This window comes from Triticum aestivum, chromosome 1D, assembly GCF_018294505.1.
Source record: "Triticum aestivum cultivar Chinese Spring chromosome 1D, IWGSC CS RefSeq v2.1, whole genome shotgun sequence".
Lineage (NCBI taxonomy): Eukaryota > Viridiplantae > Streptophyta > Magnoliopsida > Poales > Poaceae > Triticum > Triticum aestivum.
This window is the reverse complement of record NC_057796.1, coordinates 97359198-97381953: the sequence shown is the minus strand read 5'-3', so window position 1 is coordinate 97381953 and position 22756 is coordinate 97359198.

Sequence of the window (22756 nt, the reverse complement as noted above, 5' to 3'; positions counted from 1 at the left end):
AACTCATAATACAAATCATCATCGAACCTTAAGCGTGCGGACCCTACGGGTTCGAGAACTATGTAAACATAACAAGACACATCTTCGGTCAATAACCAATAGCGGAACCTGGATGCTCATATTGGCTCCTACATATTCTACGAAGATCTTTATCGGTCAAACCGCATAACAACATACGTCATTCCCTTTGTCATCGGTATGTTAGTTGCCCGAGATTCAATCGTGGTATCCTCATACCTAGTTCAATCTCGTCACCAGCAAGTCTCTTTACTCATTCCGTAATGCATCATCCCGTAACTAACTCATTAGTCGCATTGCTTGCAAGGCTTATAGTGATGTGCATTACCGAGAGGGCCCAGAGATACCTCTCCGATACACGGAGTGAAAAATCCTAATCTTGATCTATGCCAACCCAACAAACACCTTCGGAGACACCTGTAGAACATCCTTATAATCACCCAGTTACATTGTGACGTTTGATAGCACATAAGGTGTTCCTCTGGTGTTCGGGAGTTGCATAATCTCATAGGCAGAGGAATATGTATAACTCATGAAGAAAGCAATAGCAATAAAACTAAACGATCATAATGCTAAGCTAACGTATGGGTCTTGTCCATCACATCATTCTCTAATGATGTGATCACGTTCATCAAATGACAACACATGTCTATGGTCACGAAACTTAACCATCTTTGATTAACGAGCTAGTTAAGTAGAGGCATACTAGGGACAGTTTGTTTTGCCTATGTATTCACACATGTACTAAGTTTCCGGTTAATACAATTCTAGCATGAATAATAAACATTTATAATGATATAAGGAAATATAAATAACAACTTTATTATTGCCTCTAGGGCATATTTCCTCCAGTCTCCCACTTGCACTAGAGTCAATAATCTAGATTACATTGTAATTATTCTAACACCCATGGAGTCTTGTTGCTGATCATGTTTTGCTCGTGGAAGAGGCTTAGTCAACGGGTCTGCAATATTCAGATTTGTATGTATTTTGCAAATCTCTATGTCTCCCTCCTTGACTTGATCGCGGATGGAAATGAAGCGTCTCTTGATGTGTTTTGTTCTCTTCTGAAATTTGGATTCCTTCGCCAAGGCAATTGCTCCAGTGTCACAAAAGATTTTCATTGGACCCGATGCACTAGGTATTACACCTAGATCGGATATGAACTCCTTCATCCAGACTCCTTCATTTGTTGCGTCCGAATCAGCTATTTAATCCGCTTCACACGTAGATCCCACCATGACGCTCTGCTTGGAACTGCACCAACTGACAGCTCCACCATTCAATATAAATACGTATCCGGTTTGTGACTTAGAGTCATCCGGATCAGTGTCAAAGCTTACGTGAACGTAACCATTTACGACAAGCTCTTTGTCACCTCCATAAACGAGAAACATATCCTTAGTCCATTTCAGGTATTTCAGGATGTTCTTGACCGCTGTCCAGTGATCCACTCCTGGATTACTTTGGTACCTCCTTGCTAAACTTATAGCAAGGCACACATCAGGACTGGTACACAGCATTGCATACATGAAGCATAGGGAATGACATTCATTTTCTCTCTATCTTCTATAGTTGTTGGGCATTGAGTCTGACTCAACTTCACACCTTGTAACACAAGCAAGAACCCTTTCTTTGACTGGTCCATTTTGAACTTCTTCAAAACTTTATCAAGGTATGTGCTTTGTGAAATTCCAATTAAGCGTCTTGATCTATCTCTATAGATCTTGATGCCCAATATATAAGCAGCTTCACTGAGGTCTTTCAATAAAAAATTCTTATTCAAGTATCCTTTTATGCTATCCAGAAATTTTGTATTATTTCCAATCAATAATATGTCATCCACATATAATATTAGAGATGTTATAGAGCTCCCACTCACTTTCTTGTAAATACTGGCTTCTCCAAAAGTCTGTATAAAACCATATGCTTTGATCACATTATCAAAGCGTATATTCCAACTCCCAGAGGCTTGCACCAGTCCATAAATGGATCACTGGAGCTCGCACACTTTGTTTGCACCTTTAGGATCGACAAAACCTTCTGGTTGCATCATATACAACTCTTCTTTAAGAAATCCATTAAGGAATGCAGTTTTGACATCCATTTGCCAAATTTCATAACCATAAAATGCGGCAATTGCTAACATGATTCAGACAGACTTAAGCATCGCTACGAGTGAGAAGGTCTCATCATAGTCAACTCCTTGAACTTGTCAAAAACCTTTCGCAACAAGTCGAGCTTTGTAGACAGTAACATTACCGTGAGCGTTAGTCTTCTTCTTGAAGATCCATTTATTCTCTATGTCTTGCCGATCATCGGGCAAGTCAACCAAAGTCCACACTTTGTTCTCATACATGGATCCCATCTCAGATTTCATGCCCTCAAGCCATTTCGCGGAATGTTGGCTCACCATCGCTTCCTCATAGTTCGTAGGTTCATCATGGTCTAGTAACATGACTTCCAGAATAGGATTCCCATACCACTCTGGTGCGGAACGTACTCTGGTTGACCTACGAGGTTCAGTAGTAACTTGATCTGAAGTTTCATGATCATCATCATTAACTTCCTCACTAATTGGTGTAGGCATCACTGGAACTGATTTCTGTGATGAACTTCTTTCCAATTCGGGAGAAGGTACAATTACCTCATCAAGTTCTACTTTCCTCCCACTCACTTCTTTTGAGAAAAACCCCTTCTCTAGAAAGGAATCATTCTTAGCAACGAATATCTTGCGTTCGGGTCTGTGATAGAAGGTGTACCCAACAGTCTCCTTTGGGTATCCTATGAAGACGCATTTCTCCGATTTGGGTTCAAGCTTATCAGGTTGAAGCTTTTTCACATAAGCATCGCAACCCCAAACTTTAAGAAATGACAGCTTAGGTTTCTTGCCAAACCATAGTTCATATGGTGTCGTCTCAACGGATTTAGATGGTGCCCTATTTAACGTGAATGCAGCCGTCTCTAAAGCGCAACCCCAAAACGATAGTGGTAAATCGGTAAGAGACATCATAGATCGCACCATATCTAATAAAGTGCGGTTATGACATTCGCACACACCATTACGCTGTGGTGTTCTAGGTGGCGTGAGTTGCAAAACTATTCCACATTGTTTCAAATGAAGACGAAACTCATAACTCAAATATTCACCTCCACGATCAGATCGTAGAAACTTTATTTTCTTGTTATGATATTTTCCACTTCACTTTGAAATTCTTTGAACTTTTCAAAAGTTTCAGACTTATGTTTCATTATGTAGATATACCCATATCTGCTCAAATCATCTGTGAAGATCAGAAAATAACGATACCCGCCGCGAGCTTCAACACTCATCGGACCGCATACATCAGTATGTATTATTTCCAATAAGTCAGTTGCTCGCTCCATTGTTCCAGAGAACGGAGTCTTAGTCATCTTGCCCATGAGGCATGGTTCGCAAGCATCAAGTGATTCATAATCAAGTGATTCCAAAAGCCCATCAGCATGGAGTTTCTTCATGCGCTTTACACCAATATGACCTAAACGGCAGTGCCACGAATAAGTTGCACTATCATTATTAACTTTGCATCTTTTGGCTTTAATATTATGAATATGTGTATCACTACAATCGAGATTCAACAAAAATAGACCACTCATCAAGGGTGCATGACCATAGAAGATATTACTCATGTAAATAGAACAACCATTATTCTCTGATTTAAATGAATAACCGTCTCGCATCAAACAAGATCCAGGTATAATGTTCACGCTCAACGTTGGCACCAAATAACAATTATTTAGGTATAAAACTAATCCCGAATGTAGATGTAGAGGTAGCGTGCCGACGGCGATCACATCGACTTTGGAACCATTTCCCATGAGCATCGTCACCTCTTCCTTAGCCAATCTTCATTTAATCCGTAGCCCCTGTTTCGAGTTGCAAATATGAGCAACATAACCAGTATCACCACTTCCATAAATCATGCATATTGCCTATTAATGTGGATGAGGCAGAAACTGCCAGGTTAGCTTCTGTTTTTGGCTGCCAAGTTGGGACCCTTCCCTTCACCTACCTGGGGCTTCCTGTGGGAAAAACTAAACCCAGGATCCAAGATTTATTTCCTGTGGTTGATAGATTTGAAAGAAGGTTGTCTGCCAGTTCCAGCCTTCTCAACCAGGGTGCCAGATTGCAATTACTCCAATTAGTTCTGTCCTCTTTGCCCATCTATTTTCTTTGCAGTTTATGTTTGCCAGCTGGTATTATAAAGCAACTTGAAAGGATTATGAGGCAGTGCTTATGGAGAGGAAATTCTGATACTCCTAGGCAATCACTTGCAGCTTGGCCTCTTGTTTGCAGACCCAAAGACAAAGGTGGCATGGGGATAATACATCTAACCATCCAAAACAGAGCTCTCCTTTCCAAGCACCTTTCCAAGTTTTATAACAAAGCAGACATCCCTTGGGTTTCTCTTATTTGGAATACCTACTATGATGGTGTTGTTCCTCATGGCACAGTTTTATGTGGTTCTTACTGGTGGAGAGACATCCTCAAGCTCAATGAAGTTTTCAGACTTTACTCTGAGGTCACCATTAACATGGGGGACTCTGTCCTTTTTTGGTTTGATGCTTGGCTGTTCCTAGGCTCATCTGTTCCGGTCAGAGAGAGATTTCCAGGTTGTTCTCTTTTGCCATTGATGACAAGGTGTCTGTACGAGAGGTGATTAACACACCAGATATGTCTAAACTTTTTCATCTGCCCTTATCACCAGAAGCAATGGATGAGATGATTACTGTCCAGTCTGGTCATCTTGACCTTAATGCTGATGAAGGGATTCATGACTCGTGGTCTTGGACACCTGGCAAAAGTATTTTCTCTGCAAAAAGTTATTATATAGTGATGCATGCTCACATGGCCACTGATACTCCAGCCAAATGGATTTGGGAAAGTAAGGCCACAATGAAGATAAAGGTGTTTGCGTGGTTGATGCTAAATGACAGGCTCAATACCAGAGATATGCTGGTGAGGAGGCACTCGCGATCACCTCAGGAAGACAACACCTGCCCGTTATGCTTTGCCCATGCTCATGAGGATAGAGATCATCTTTTCTTCACATGCCAATTCAGCACAAGAGTATGGAACTACTTGCACATCCAATGGTTAGCTGGTTTAACCCCATCTCAGTGTTTATTTGCTGCAAGGAAGAGCTTTGGGCAACCTTTCTTCAGGGAGGTCGTTTATCTAGCAGCCTGGAATATATGGCTCCTCAGAAATGGCAGAATCTTCAGATATGAAAGGCCCACTTTTGCTGCTTGGAAGAGAAACTTCATTCATGATGTTACTATGCACTCTCACAGATTTAAGCCTAGTCTAAAGCCATTGTTGTTAACCTAGGTCAATTCTTTGCCCTAGTTGGTTGTATGTATCCATGTATATATCCCTGTAATTGTGTAAATAGCTCAATAGGTAAGTAGTTTCCTTCCTCTCTAGTTAGATTTCCTATCAGAACCTCTGTTTGTTTGGTGGTTGAGTTTTAATAAAGTGTTGTGGGGCTGTTGCCTCACAGTTTCCAGTCAAAAAAATTACCGAGCCGCTACTACGAGCATTAGTAAGGTACACATCAATAACATGTATATCAAATATACCTTTCACTTTGCCATCCTTCTTATCCGCCAAATACTTGGGGCAGTTCCGCTTCCAGTGACCAGTCGCTTTGCAGTAGAAGCACTCAATTTCAGGCTTAGGTCCAGACTTGGGCTTCTTCCTGGGAGCAGCAACTTGCTTGCCGTTCTTCTTGAAGTTCCCCTTTTTCCCTTTGCCCTTTTTATTGAAACTAGTGGTCTTGTTAACCATCAACACTTGATGCTCCTTCTTGATTTCTACCTCCGTAGCCTTTAGCATCGCGAACAGCTCGGGAATTGTCTTTTCCATCCCTTGCATATTATAGTTCATCACGAAGCCTTTATAGCTTGGAGGCAGTAATTGAAGAACTCTGTCAATGACACTATCATCAAGAAGATTAACTCCCAGCTGAGTCAAGTGGTTATGGTACCCAGACATTCTGAGTATGTGTCCACTAACAGAACTGTTCTCCTCCATCTTGCAGCTATAGAACTTGTTGGAGACTTCATATATCTCAACTCGGGCATTTGCTTGAAATATTAACTTCAACTCCTGGAACATCTCATATGCTCCATGACGTTCAAAACGTCTTTGAAGTCCCGATTCTAAGCCGTAAAGCATGGTACGCTGAACTATCAAGTAGTCATCACCTTTGCTCTGCCAGACGTTCATAATGTTCAGAGTTGCTCCTGCAGCAGGCCTTGCACCTAGCGGTGCTTCCAGAACGTAATTCTTCTGTGCAGCAATGAGGATAATCCTCAAGTTACGAACCCAGTCCGTGTAGTTGCTACCATCATCTTTCAACTTAGCTTTCTCTAGGAACGCATTAAAATTCAAGGGAACGGTAGCACGGGCCATTGATCTACAACAACATAGATATGCAGAAACTATCAGGACTAAGTTCATGATAAGTTAAAGTTCAATTAATCATATTACTTAAGAACTCCCACCTAGATAGACATCCCTCTAGTCATCTAAATGATCACGTGATCCATATCAACTAAACCATGTCCGATCATCACGTGAGATGGAGTAGTTTTCAATGGTAAACATCTCTATGTTGATCATATCTACTATATGATTCACGTTCGACCTTTCGGTCTCAGTGTTCCGAGGCCATATCTACATATTCTAGGCTCGTCAAGTTTAAACCAAGTATTATGCACGTGCAAAACTTGCTTGCACCGCTGTATGTGAATGTAGAGCTTATCACACTCATCACGTGGTGTCTCAGCATGACAAGCTGTAGCAACGGTGCATACTCAGGGAGAACACTTATACCTTGAAATTTAGTGAGGGATCATCTTATAATGCTACTGCCGTACTAAGCAAAATAAGATGCATAAAAGATAAACATCACATGCAATCAAAATATGTGACATGATATGGCCATCATCATCTTGTGCCTTTGATCTCCATCTCCAAAGCACCGTCATGATCTCCATCGTCACCGGCTTGACACCTTGATCTCCATCGTAGCGTCGTGGTCATCTTGCCAACTATTGCTACTACGACTATCGCTAACGCATAGTGATAAAGTAAAGCAATTACATGGCGATCGCAATTCATACAATAAGAAGACAACCATATGGCTCATGCTGATTGCCGATAACTTACAAAACATGATCATCTCATATAACAACTTATATCTCATCACGTCTGACCATATCACATCACAACATGCCCTGCAAAAACAAGTTAGACGTCCTCTACTTTTTTGTTGCAAGTTTTACGTGGCTACTACGGGCTTCTAGCAAGAACCGTTCTTACCTACGCATCAAAACCACAATGATTTTTCGTCAAGTGTGTTGTTTCAACCTTCAACAAGAACCGGCCGTAGTCAAACTCGATTCAACTAAAGTTGGAGAAACAGACACCCGCCACCCACCTATGTGCAAAGCACGTCGGTAGAACCAGTCCCATGAACGCGGTCATGTAATCTCGGTCCGGGCCGTTTCACCCAACAATACCGCCAAATCAAAGTAAGACGTTGGTGGTAAGCAGTATGACTATTATCGCCCACAACTCTTTGTGTTCTACTCGTGCATATCATCTACACATAGACCTGGCTCTGATACCACTGTTGGGGAACGTAGCATGTAATTTCAAAAAAATTCCTACGATCACACAAGATCTATCTAGGAGATGCATAGCAATGAGAGGAGAGAGTGTGTCCACGTACCCTCGTATACCGAAAGCGGAAGCGTTAGATTAACATGGTTGATGTAGTCGAACGTCTTCACGGTCCAACCGATCCAAGTACCGAATGTACGGCACCTCCGAGTTCAGCACACGTTCAGCTCGATGACGTCCCTCGAACTCTTGATCCAGCAAAGGGTCGAGGGAGAGTTCCATCAGCACGACGGCGTGGTGACGGTGTTGGTGATGTGATCCGTGCAGAGCTTTGCCTAAGCACTACGACACTATGACCGGAGGAGTAAATTGTGGAGGGGGCACCGCACATGACTAAGAGAACTATTGATGTGCCTTTGGGGTGCCCCCTGCCCCCGTATATAAAGGAGGGTAGGAGGAGGCCAGCGGCCTAAATGGGGGCACCAAGGGGGAGTCCAACTAGGATTCCCAATCCTAGTTGGAACCCTTTCCTATTCCAAGAGGGGGAAAGACGGAAGGAGTGGGAGAGGGAGAGGAAAGAGGGGGCCGCGCCTCCTCCCCTTTGTCCAATTCGGACTCCCTTCGGGGGTGGCGCCACCCTGCGGGCTGCCCTCTCCTACTCCCTTATGGCCCATTAAGGCCCATAACTTCCCTCGGGGGATCCGGTAACCCCTCGGTTCCCTGATAAATATCCAAAACGTCCCGAAACCATTCTTGTGTCCGAATACCTTCTTCCAATATATCAATCTTTACCTCTCGACCATTTTGAGACTCCTTGTCATGTCTATGATCTCATTCGAGACTCCAAACAAACTTTGGTCAACAAAACACACAAATCATAATACAAATCGTCATCGAACGTTAAGCGTGCGGACCCTACGGGTTCGAGAACTATGTAGACATGACCGAGACACATCTCCGGTCAATAACCAATAGCGGAACCTAGATGCTCATATTAGCTCCTACATATTCTATGAAGATCTTATCGGTCAAACCACATAACAACATACGTCATTCCCTTTGTCATCGGTATGTTACTTGCCCGAGATTCGATCGTCAGTATCCTCATACCTAGTTCAATCTCGTTACCGGCAAGTCTCTTTACTCGTTCTGTAATGCATCATCCCGCAACTACCTCATTAGTCACATTGCTTGCAAGGCGTATAGTGATGTGCATTACCGAGAGCGCCCAGAGATACATCTCCGATACACGGAGTGACAAATTTTAATCTTGATCTATGCCAACCCAACAAACACCTTCGGAGACACCTGTAGTGCATCTTTATAATCCCCCGGTTACGTTTTGATGTTTTATAGCACACAAGGTGTTCCTCCGGTATTCGGGAGTTGCATAATCTCATAGTCAGAGGAATATGTATAAGTCATGAAGAAAGCAATAGAAATAAAACTAAACGATTATAATGCTAAGCTAACAGATGAGTCTTGTCCATCACATCATTCTCTAATTATGTGATCATGTTCATCAAATGACAACACATGTCTATGGTCAGGAAAGTTAACCATCTTTGATTAACGAGCTAGTAAAGTAGATGCATACTAGGGACACTTTGTTTTGTCTATGTATTCACACATGTACTAAGTTTCTGATTAATACAATTCTAGCATGAATAATAAACATTTATCATGATATAAGGAAATATAAATAACAACTTTATTATTGCCTCTAGGGCATATTTCCTCCAGTTTCACTATTATCGGACTGGATACTATTATGGATTAGAGAACACTTGATGTATGTCTTGCGTGGGATACCCGTGGTGACAATGGCGTGTTCTATTGATTAACTTGATGTATGTTTTGGCACTCAACTCGCGGATTCCCGAGGTGACATTGGGGTAATCTTTGCATAGGGGTTGATGCACGTTTTCGTCCTTGTTTCTCCGGTAGAAACCTTGGGGCACTCTTAGAAGTTCTTTATGTTGGATTGAATATTATGAATCTGAAGTTGTTTGATGCATATCGTATAAATGCCCCACGGATACTTGTGGTGACATTGGAGTATCTAGGTGAAATTAGGGTTGATTGATGTGTGTCATATGGTGTTATTTTACTACGAACTCTAGGACTGTTTGTGACACCTATAGGAATAGCTCAATGGATTGATCGGAAAGAATAACTTTGAGGTGGTTTCTTACCCTACAAGCAATTTCATCTTATGTTCTCCATGATAGGAACTTTGGAGTGACTTTTGTCGCATGTTGAGGGATTGTCATCTGATCTAATTATGTTATCATTGTTGAGAGAACTTGCACTAGTGAAAGTATGAACCCTAGGCCTTGTTTCCAAGCATTGCGATACCGTTTTCGCTCACTTTTATTGCTTGCTACCTTGCTGTTTTTATATTTTCATATTACAAAAACCTATATCTACCATCCATATTACGCTCGTATCATCATCTCTTCGCCGAACTAGTGCACCTATACAATTTACCATTGTATTGGGTGTGTTGGGGACACAATAGAATCTTTGTTATTTGGTTGCAGGGTTGTTTGAGAGAGAGCATCTTCATCCTACGCCTATCACAGATTGATAAACCTTAGGTCATCCACTTGAGGGAAATTTGCTACTGTCCTACAAAACTCTGCGCTTGGAGGCCCAACACGAGCCTACAAGAAGAAGGTTGCGTAGTAGACATCAAGCACTTTTCTGGCGCCGTTGCCAGGGAGGTTAGTGCTTGAAGGTATATCTTTAGACCTTGCAATCGAATCTTTTACTTTCTTATTTTATCACTAGTTTAGTTTATAAAAGAAAACTAGACAAAAATGGAATTGAGGTTGCCTCATATGCTTCAACTTTATAATGTCTTTTGTGAAAATAAGGATTTCGATAATTGTGCCAAAGTGTTAGACGAAGAAGTCAATAAAATGTTTGGCACTAAATTTTTGAATGATGAGCATGATTGCAATGTTGTTAGTATGAATTCTTTGAATATCCATGATGCTAATGATATGCAAAGCCACAAGCTTGGGGATGCTATGTTTGATGAAGATGATATTTTTTGTCCCCCAAGTTTTGATGAGAAAATTTATTATGATGGTAGCATGCCTCCTATATGATGATTATATTGATGAAAGTGAGTTTGGAAGAGTGTCAACTCTAGGTAATGATCCCACTATTTTGGAGGGTGTTGAATCTTATAATATTTATGAAAGTGGATTCGGAGAGGTCATGACTTTATTTAGTGATGAATCCACTATTTCGGAAGAGGTTCCAATTGATTATGAGAACAAAGTTGCTATCTATGATGATTACTGTGATGACATGTATGCTATAAAGAATAATGATAACCATGAAACTTGTCATCATGATTTTAATTTTCAATTGGATTATGCCTCACATGATAGTTATTTTGTTGAGTTTACTCCCACTATTCCGAATGAGAAGAATTTTGCTTATGTGGAGAGTAATAAATTTTCTATGCTTGTGGATCATGAAAATAATGCTTTTATGTGATAGTTATATTGTTGAATTGATTCATTATGCTACTGAAAATTATTATGAGGGAGGAATATATGCTTGTAGGAATTGCAATAATATCAAGTTTCCTCTCTATGTGTTGAAAATCTTGAAGTTTTGCTTGTTCTACCTTCCTATGCTAGTTGATTCTTGTTCCTATAAGTTGTTTTCTCACAAAATACCTATGCATAGGAAGTGGGTTAGACTTAAATGTGCTAGTCATATGCTTCATGATGCTCTTCTTGCGTTTCAATTCTTATATTTTATGTGAGCATCATTGAAATCATCATGCCTAGCTAAAAAGGCATTAAAGAAAAGCGCTTGTTGGGAGACAACCCAATATTTTTCCTTGCTGTTTTCCAATAAATTTATCATGCATACTCTGGTTAGATGTGTTTACATGTTTTAATTAGTATTTCAGCCAATTAAGACCTTTGGGATGGCTTACGGTAATAGTTGATTTGACCTTGCTGAAAAACAGAAACTTTTGCACCCAGTAAAAAAATTCAAAATTCACAGAAGCGTGATTTTGATCTGAATTTTTTACACAAGATTGATATACAAATTGCCTAGATTTCCCTAAATTTTCCGAATTTTTGGAGTTACAGAAGTATACGAAGTTTCCATATTACTACAGATTGTTCTGTTTTTTACAGATTCTGTTTTCATTGTGTTGTTTACTTATTTTGATGAATCTATGAGTAGTATCGGAGGGTATGAACCATGGAGAAGTTAGAATATAGTAGATATAACGCCAATATAAAATTGGAATGAGTTCACAACAATACCTAAGTGGTGATTTTCTTTATTATACTAACAGAGCTTACGAGTTTCCTGTTGAGTTTTGTGTTGTGAAGTTTTCATGTTTTGGGTAAAGTTTTGATGGACTACGAAATAAAGAGTGGCAAGAGCCTAAGCTTGGGGATGCCCAAGGCACCCCAAGGTAATATTCAAGGACAACGAAGCATCTAAGCTTGGGGATGCCTCGGATGGCATCCCCTCTTTCGTCTTCAATCCATCGGTAAATTTACTTGAGGCTATATTTTTATTCACCACATGATATGTGTTTTGCTTGGAGCGTCTTATATGATATGGGTCTTTGCTTTTTAGTTTACCACAATCATCCTTACTGAACACACCTTTTGAGCGGGACACGAATGAATCGTGAATTTATTAGAATACCCTATATGCTTCACTTATATCTTTTGAGTTGGGTAGTTGCTCTAGTGCTCCACTTATATCTTTTTAGAGCATGACGGTGGTTTTATTTTGAAGAAATTGATGAACTCTCATGCTTCACTTATAACAACATGGTAATTTCTTAGGTTATGAATTTAGTCCTAATATGATGGGCATCCAAGAGGGATATAATAAAAACTTTCATATTAAGTGCATTGAATACTATGAGAAGTTTGATTCCTTATGATTGTTTTGAGATATAAAGATGGTGATATTAGAGTCATGCTAGTGAGTAATTGTGGATTGTAGAAATACTTGTGTTAAAGTTTGTGACTCCTGTTGCATGCACGTATGGTGAACCGTTATGTAACGAAGTTGGAGCATAATTTGGTTATTGGTTGTCTTCCTTATGAGTGGCGGTCGGGGACGAGTGATTGTCTTTTCCTACCAATCTATCCCCCTAGGAGCATGCACGTAGTACTTTGTTTCAATGACTAATAGATTTTTGCAATAAGTATGTGAGTTCTTTATGACTAATATTGAGTCCATGGATTATACGCGCTCTCACCCTTCCACCATTGCTAGCCTCTCTAGTACCGCGCAACTTTCGTCGGTACCAGACACCCACCATATACCTTCCTCAAAACAGCCACCATACCTACCTATTATGGCATTTCCATAGCCATTTCGAGATATATTGCCATACAACTTCCACCGTTCCATTTATTATGACACGCTTCATCATTGTCATATTGCTCTGCATGATCATGTAGTTGGCATAGTATTTGTGGCAAAGCCACCGTTCATATTTTCTATACATATCACTCTTGATCATTGCACATCCCGATACACCGCCGACGGCATTCATATACACTACTGGAATCAGGATATTTGCCGTCAGCCAGCACTTTGCCGTCAGCTAGCTGACGGCAAAGAAGGTATTTGCCATCAGCTTACAGAAAACTGACGGCAAAGAAAGAGTTGACAGCAAAGATCATGTTTGCTGTCAGCCGGCTCTTTGCCGTCTGCTAGCTGACGGCATAGAAGCTTTGCAGTCTGCTAGCAGACGGCAAAGAGGGAGGGTGGCCCACAAACGAGAACCACCTAACGGCCACTTTCTTTGCCGTCCGCTAGCAGACGGCAAAGCCTCTTTGCCGTCTGGCGGCAAAGAAAGTGGCCAACCTAACAGCCGTTTCCCCTGGTCCCACCCCACTAGCTAGGCTCTTTGCCGTCTACTAGCAGACGACAAAGAGCTTTGACCTAACAAAAAATGGTCAGCGCCCATGCCCCACCCCTCTCTCTCTCCCCTCTGTCTCTCTCTCCTCACCTCACCCGCGCCGTCCCCGTGCCCGCCGCCCTCGCCACCGACCCCCACCGCCTCTGACCCCCAAGGCCGCCCGTCGCCCCGCCGCCCCCCGCCACCCGGCGCCGCTCCGTCCAGCCCCCTGGTGAGGTTCTTCCCTTTTTTTCTTTTTCTTTTTTTCTTGCTGTTTTTTGATTTAGGTTGTACTGTTAGTAATTTAGGTTAGTTGATTTAGGTTGTACTGTTAGTAATTTAGTTTAGTTGCTTTTTTAGGTTAGTAGATTTTTGGTTAGTAGATTGTAGGTTAGTTTTTTTATATTTAGTCATATTTTAGGTTCGTAGATTTTATATGTTAGTCATATTTTAGGTTATTAGTACATTTTGTGAGATGAAATAAAAGAAGAAAAGAAGAAAAAGTAGAAGTGGAGAGGAAAAAGGAAAATAAAGAAAATGAAGAAGAAAAGGAAGGAAGGAAGAAGAAGAAGAAGAAGAAGAAGAAGAAGAAGAAGGAGAGGAAGAAGGAAAAGAAGGAAGAAGAAGGAAGAAGAAGGAGAGGAAAAAGGAAAAGAAGGAAGAAGAAGGAGAGGAAAAAGGAAAAGAAGGAAGAAGAAGAAGAAGAAGAAGAAGAAGGAGAGGAAAAAGGAAAAGAAGGAAGAAGAAGAAGAAGAAGAACATAGAAAAGGCCATGATTGAAAGATTTGAATTCAAACTCATTTGATTTAAATTCAAATGATTTGAATAGGAAGTGAGGGTTGGGAAGGTCCAAAAATGTTCGGATTTTTGGTGGAGCTCCGGAATATGATGAAAGAATATATGGCAAGGTTCGAGACCAAGAATTAAGATAACAAAGGCATTGGGATAATTTGCAAGTGTGTTATGGTGATTTCCAAATTAAAGAAATATTTAATATAGCTCCCTAATATTGGGAGGATATGTTATAAAGAGAAGTCACCCTTCCCTCGATTTAAATAGACCAACCATCTATGCAAATACGACACTCCGGTTAAATGGATAAGCAAGGAAAAGAACATGATCTCCAAAATGAGATGATGAGTCGAAGAAAACATCACAATGCCTTCGGAACAAAGAGTAGAAGCTAGATCGTTGGAAAGAAAAAAACGGAGAAGAAAAAGACAACTTCTACCACAATTGAATTTGAAAGAACCTCCTTAAAAAGAAGGATTGAACGGAGTTGTTGGAAAACCAACAACGAAAAGAATAAGCTTGTAGTGGACTTATGGAAACATCTCAACATTATGAGGTGACAAACGGCCACTAAAGGAAGCCATTGATTTGAGTGAGAGCATCAAGGCGATGAAAAACTTCTTTCACCAAGAGGATAGGAGAAAACTTGGCTCATTGATAAGCACCATAATAGCAACATTCCTTAGGGAAGGCTTTAGGTGAAACATGACACAAGATAAATCCAACGAAGAGATTGGTGGATTTAAAATATCTCATTCTTGACAACATGTGAATCATGAAACGCGAACTCAAATTGTCAAGAATGACATAACACCACCTCAAATGATAAGGTAGAACGAATTGCACTTTGGAATGCAGGAAGAAGAATATTTGAGCTCTTCCAACAAGAATCTTGAGAACACTTCGAGAATGAATTAAATCCTTGATGAACCACCATGAAGAAACTCCATGAAGAACTTCGGTAATAAAAGGATGATAGAAAGAAAGAGAAGTTGAAAACACAAGGTGAAGCCTTGCAGTGATAAGATGAAGCTTTGAAATGATATAACCGAGAAAACATGGAACTCCGGAAAGAAAGATGAACAAATGAAATCAAGAATTTTGATGAACCTCCGGAATAAGGAATTGAAACTCGATGAAACAAGAATAAGAATTACATTATGCTCATCCTTCACCAATTAAATTGATGACAAGCAATGGATTTGGCATACTACTTATTCTCGTAGAAAGGATTAAGATAGATATGGTGCAAACTTGGGAAGGTCTTCAACGAACCACCGGTAGGATTGGAAAGAACGAATGAATCTATATGATAACGAAGGAAGAGAACTCTTGGACGAACCACCGTAAGAATTGAAAATGAACGAAGAAAAGATAAAGAAACACCGGGAAGAATTAGAAAATGAACGAAGATACTTGAGAGAATTTAGATACAAGTGAACGCAGAGATCCCGAGCTGATTAGATAATACTTGAATGATGCACCGGTATGATTTGGAGAACGAGAGCTGAAAGCTTGAATGAATAATTCTGAGATGATGGGCTCTGGAGAATCAAACTGAAAAGACTCCTGAAAAGCTCCGGATGGGTGAAAAGAATTCTCACAATCGAAAACAATTATGAGAGGATGGCATCAAGCTAGAACCATGAATCTTGAAGAGAATGGAGCAAGATTTAAGAGAAACTCTTCTTCGGTCTTCAAATGTTGAGAAAGACAATGAGAAACACCACCATGAATTGTTGAGGCACTCCGGAATGAAAATTGGAAAGGTTGAACCAACGATGACAAGAATTTGAAAGATCTTGGAGAAAGACATATGACTAATGATAACCCATTCTTACGTCAAACTTTGAAAAGAATTTTAGAAGCTCCGAGAAAATTAGAAGAGTCAGGTAAGATCCTGGGAAAAGACCTGTGGGTTAGGGCCCACTCAAAAGAACCACCATTGAACGATTGCTTGAAAAGAGAGATTGCATCGGTTGAATTAAATGGCTTGAATGAGATAGCATCCTCAAAAGAACTTGAGTGAATTGAAAATGGAAACTTGAATCTTCTGAGATATCTTCATCACTCTGGAACAATTGAATAGCGAGAAGTGGATGATTAAGAGGTGCACCGGTACGAGAAAAACATTTGAAACGAGGAAAAGATATGATCGACAAAGCTTGAATTTAATCCACTGGAGAAGAAAGAGAATGAATAATGATGAAGTTAAGGCTCCGTTAGTATCTTCCTGAGAATCATCGGATAAGAACATTGACGGAAAAGAATGGAGAGACTTCCCATCTATAAGATGAATACTTGATTAAGAAATCTGAGTCCTTGAAGAAAAAGGGTGGGAGGGCGGGGAAAACAAAGACAACTTGGGACGGATGAAGCAAACACCGTTGCAAAGAAATGAGAATTGATCTCGCGAATGTTGAAATGATCGGATCCACTTGAAAAATAGCACGTCGGTTGGAAAAGAATTGGCATGACAATCTTGATGATCAAGAAGGATTGGTATTCACATAGAAGTATGAGAACACCGCTTAGGAAAGGTATGGAATCAACACTTGACTTCGAAGCAACTCAAATACCACAACTCAAAACAAAACAAAGGATTGGCTTGCAAAATAAGCCGGAAACAAACATATGATAGATCCCATATCATATCATGTGTGTGTTGGAAAGATATCCTACGAGATACTTGAATTCCCACTTATAAACTCCCGAAACTTTCTGGTTATGCAATCAGGTGTTGGGGATACAGGGGACGCAATATATCTCACCCAAACTAACAATCCCTAGATCCAGCTGTATCCATCCGTCAACACATAACCAGGAAACCTTCGGAAATTGTGTACCTCAACCTTTGAAAAGCATCCGTTATGCGAGCTATGGCAATACTCCCGAACTCCCGCCCCAGTACTGGGTGGCATCGAGGTGATCTCACCAACAACTGCATAAAAGAGATTTTCGATGTCGGCGAGACTCAGGTATTTCAGAACTGCAACGATAAAATTGTGACGACAACACCTCGGAGCTCAACTCCCCGGGACACTGCCACAACCCCTAAATGTCAGGAGGCACCAAGAACAATGTTCTCATCACAAAACCATCGAAAAGATTCCAAGATACCCGCGTGATCCTAAAAAAATTAGTGAAATTTGAGGAGAGGAAAGTCAAAACATCTACGTCAGGAGGCCTCACCAGAGCGACGAAGGGACTGAGGAGTAAAAAGAATCCTACTCTCCGATATATATAATCCTAAGACTCAAAAAAAATTGTTCTAGACTCAACAACGTCAGCGATTCGATCAAGCAGGGGGCTCCTAAGTCGGGGATGGCTCTGATTACCAACTTGTAACGCCCACGATGCGGCTATATCTCTCACGTGTCGAGGCACGACTTAGAGGCATAACCGCATTGTGGTTTTGTCGCAAGAAGGGTAATCTTCACACAATCCCATGTACTGAATAAGAAAGGGATAAAGAGTTGGCTTACAATCTCCACTTCACACAAATAACAAGTTAAACATACATCATCCAGAATACAATCAAGGTCCGACTACGGAACCAAAATAAAAGAAGACAACCCCAAATGCTAGATCCCCGATCTTCCCAACTGGGCTCCACTACTGATCAACATGAAAAGAAACACAGTAACGACCAAGGTCCTCGTCGAACTACCACTTGAGCTTGGTTGCGTCGCCTGCACTAGTATCGTCGGCACCTGCAACTGTTTTGGTAGAAATCTGTGAGTCACGAGGACTCAGCAATCTCACTCCCGCGAGATCAAGACTATTTAAGCTTATGGGCAGGAAAGGGGTAATGAGGTGGAGCTGCAGCAAGCACTAAGCAAATATGGTGGCTAACATACGCAAACAAGAGCGAGAAGAGAAGCAACGCAACGGTCGAGAAGCTAGAAGTGATCAAGAAGTGATCCTGAAGCTACTTACGTTCATACATAACCCAAACCGTGTTCACTTCCCGGACTCCGCCGAAAAGAGACCGTCACGGCTACACACGCGGTTGATGTATTTTAATTAAGTCAAGTGTCAAGTTCTCTACAACGGGACATGAACAAATTCCCATCTGCCACATAACCGCGGGCACGGCTCTCGAAAGTTTATACCCTGCAGGGGTGTCCCAACTTAGCCCATCACAAGCTCTCACAGTCAACGAAGGATATTCCTTCTCCCGGGAAGACCCGATCAGGCTCGGAATCCCGGTTACAAGACGTTTCGACAATGGTAAAACAAGACCAGCAAGACCACCCGGCTGTGCCGATAAATCCCGATAGGAGCTACACATATCTCGTTCTCAGGGCACACCGGATGAGCGAGGCGTACAGGTACAAACGTAACACAAGTTGCCAAGGGACGGTCCCGCACGGTGCTCTAGTTTGGACCAACACTCAGAGGACTACTGGCGCGGGGGGGTTAAAATAAAGATGACCCTTGGGAGCGCGACTCCCAAGGGAAAAAGGCTTAGGTGGCAAATGTTAAAACCAAGGTTGGGCCTTGCTGGAGGAGTTTTATTCAAAGCGAACTATCAAGGGGTTCCCATAACACCCAACCGTGTAAGGAACACAAAATCAAGGAACATAACACCGGTATGACAGAAACTAGGGCGGCAAGAGTGGAACAAAACACCAGGCATAAAGCCGAGCCTTCCACCCTTTACCAAGTATATAGGTGCATTAATTAAAATAAGAGATATTGTGATATCCCAACATAAGCATGTTCCAACATGGAACAAACTTCAGCTTCACCTGCAACTAGCAACGCTATAAGAAGGGCTGAGCAACAGCGGTAACTTAGCCAAACAACGGTTTGCTAGGAAAGGATGGTTAGAGGCTTGACATGGCAATATGGGAGGCATGATATAGCAAGTGGTAGGTAGCGCGGCATAGCAATAGAGCGAACAACTAGCAAGCAAAGATAGAAGTGATTTCAAGGGTATGGTCATCTTTCCTGAGATCCCGCGAGGAAGAAGAATGAGTCCATGAAGAAGACAAACGGATGTATTCGAACGAATCCTCACAACTCCGGAACAAAACCGAAGCTAACGAGAGAAGCAAACCGGAAAGAAAGAAACAACATAATAAACAACCACCACATACACATGGCATGATGCACAAACAAGTATGATGCATGTCCGGTTTAAATATGCATGGCATGGCAAAGTGCACAAACAAAACTACAAATTAAGTGGGGCTCAATGTGCAACGAGTTGCATATTGACAAAACACCACATCAATTATTTAGTTCTCTCCCGTTTATGTACCCAACAAAATTAACTGTGGTTAAGCATGGCAAGAGGTGAAGCATAATAAAACTATCTATTTAGGCAAGTTTAAATGAGGCCGGAAATAACAAATAACAATTCCGGAAAATCCCCATATGTCATTTAGCAATTTAAAGCAAACAACAATTTTAAACGTTTTAAATGTTATTATCATGATGCGGATGACATATGCAAGTTTTAAGCAATTTTATGGAAATGTTGACATGAGCATGATACGAGGCATTTGTCGCCATGGCGGAAGGAAAAGGGTGCCACGGCGGTGAAACAGGAATGGTGCCACGGCAACATCCCGGTTCCGGCAACTCGATTGAGATGCTGGTGCAAAGGAACAAGTGTGGGTGCGCGAAACGTGCAAGAGTGACGGGGAGTCCCACATGTCGGTGGCATGGCTTACGGCGAACGTGCAAGGAACAATTCGGACACGGTCCAAACATAGGGTGCATCTCATACAACACATGCATTCAGTCCACGGACGTCGTCTCGGGGTTATACCTTCGAAGCGTGCCTTTTGGGAGCGGATCGTGTTCGACGGTAGTGGAAGTAGTGGTACACGATGACGATAGTGGCACATCTTGTAGTGGAACTTGGGCGTAGTGGTACACCTTCGTTTCGGATAGGAACTTGACGAATCCGAGTAACTTGGGGTCGATGGCGAGGAACTCGGCATTTCGATGCGGTGTAGAGGTACATGTCGATGGTCGTCGTGGTACTTGGCGTTTCGTACGGTACTCGGCCGAGCATCCGTGTGGTCTTGCCGGTGGTGTACTTGGCGAATCCACGTAGTCGTACACAGGTAGTAGAGGAACTTGACGCATCCAAACGAAGCAACACAAAAAGCCTCGGGTCTTGGTGGTCAACGAAGGGAGGCGGGCGGCGAAGCAGCAGCAACGTGCCGGCACTGTACAGCCACGACGGACACCATGGCCGTGAGGAGGAGGGGCCCTGGCACGAGACCAGTAGTGGGCACGCGCATGCAGGGAGGCGGTGAGGTCGACAGCTTGCCCAAGTCGCGGTGGAGCGACGGGAATAGTGGTGGACGAGGAAGCAGAGGGGAGGCGTCGCGTGGAGGAGAGTCGACAGGGCGGCGCTCGCCGGAGTCGGGGCCAAAGGGGACGGATCAAGGGGCTCCTCCCCTGGCGACGGAGCTAACGAGGCGGTGGCGCCGGGTAGACGAGGAGGTGGGCGAGGAGGTCCTGGCACGGTGGCGAGCTTGAGGTGGCTGACGACGAAGAGATGCAGGCGCGAGCAGGAGGTTGGGTGCGCGACGCTCGCGCGCAAAGGCGACGGGGCCGCCGGAGTTGGTCGCACCGCAGCTCAGGGCGGAGCAACACATGCAGAAGGGAGCAGGGTGCAGCGAGCCATGGAGGCCAGCGATGCCATGGCCGTGTGGACAGACGAGCTCGCGGGGCCGCGGGGTGGTTGGCTTGAGGGGTCTCGCTCCTCTCTCTTTCTCTGTGGGTGGCAGCACAAGCGAGGGAGAGGGAGAGATCGAGAGGAGGGAGTGGCGGCGCAAGGGAGGAGAGCAGGGTGCGGGCTAGGGTTAGAGCTGATGGGGGCGCCGGCCGGGCTTTGGGCCTAGAGGCCGGCTGGGCTGCAGGCTCTCTTCTCTCTCTCACTCTAAAGAAAATAAAAAAAACAGAGATAAGAAAGAAAAGAAAGGGAGGTTAGGGGAAGAAGTTGGACACGCGGATAATTTTCCCGGACTCACAAAAATGTGTTTGTTCCGAGAAAATAGGAAAGGCCATGATTGAAAGATTTAAATTCAAACTCATTTGATTTAAATTCAAATGATTTGAATAGGAAGTGAGGGTTGGGAAGGTCCAAAAATGTTCGGATTTTTGGTGGAGCTCCGGAATATGATGAAAGAATATATGGCAAGGTTGGAGACCAATAATTAAGATAACAAAGGCATTGGGCTAATTTGCAAGTGTGTTATGGTGATTTCCAAATTAAAGAAATATTTAATATAGCTCCCTAATATTGGGAGGATATGTTATAAAGAGAAGTCACCCTTCCCTCGATTTAAATAGATCAACCATCTATGCAATTTATTAGTTGAGTTGAGATGCAAAGATTAATGACATGATGGCATGATGACATGATGCAAAGCAAAAATAAAAGAGCAAGCACAAAAGAAACACACGGTGATCACGAAAATATGGAAATCTTCTGAAGCGTCGGTCTCGGGGCATCACACTTATCTCCCGCATTACATTATTTGCCATTTGCCTCTCATTTTCCTCTCCCCCACTTCACCCTTGTCGTCTTATTCGCCCTCTCTTTTCTGTTTGCCTCTTTTCGCTCGTCTTTCTTTTGCCATGTCTGAATTTGGGGAGGTTATCGCTAATGAAGGCAGTAATAACAACTTGGGAAGTTTTGATGCTTTCGATAATCCTCTTGAGGAACCTACCATCTTGCACACTAAAAAGTTTTGAGTCGGTAGTGGCAATATTATTGGGAAAGGAGTTATTCAATATTTCTTTACTTGTGCCAGAGCTTTGCCCATTATGGGTGTCTCTATTCTTCATAAAACGAGTAGCCTTGCGGATGCAATATCTTTGCTTGTAGTTGAACTTGAAAGGCAATTTCTTCATATGCATCCTTGCATACAAAGAATTTTCATAGAATTTTCTAATATTGAGCATTCTTCTGTTAAGCGTGCCGCCACTATCTTTTTGGCTCATGAGTTTAGATTCATAATGAAATAGGCTAGAGAAATCTTTGCGCATTACAGGGTAGATGCTAGTCATCCTCCCATAGAAACTATCCTTTTTAATCAAGAAGACATGATGCATTTACAATCTTTGGACCATGTTGCTTATAATGAAAATCTTAGGAAAAGGGTTCCAGCTGATGTTCTAGTTGATAGAATTTCCAACCTTAATGATGATTTTGCTATTCAGAATAATGGATTAGGATTTCCTCTTGAAAGAAGGCTTGTGACTTTTTGCTGCTTGTAATGATGAATTAGTTGTGCAATACAATAGGCCAAGGGAGGAACCCATACCTCCCGAGATTGATCTTGGGGACTTTTGTCCCATTAAATTTAGCCCTTCTGATTATTTTTGCTTGC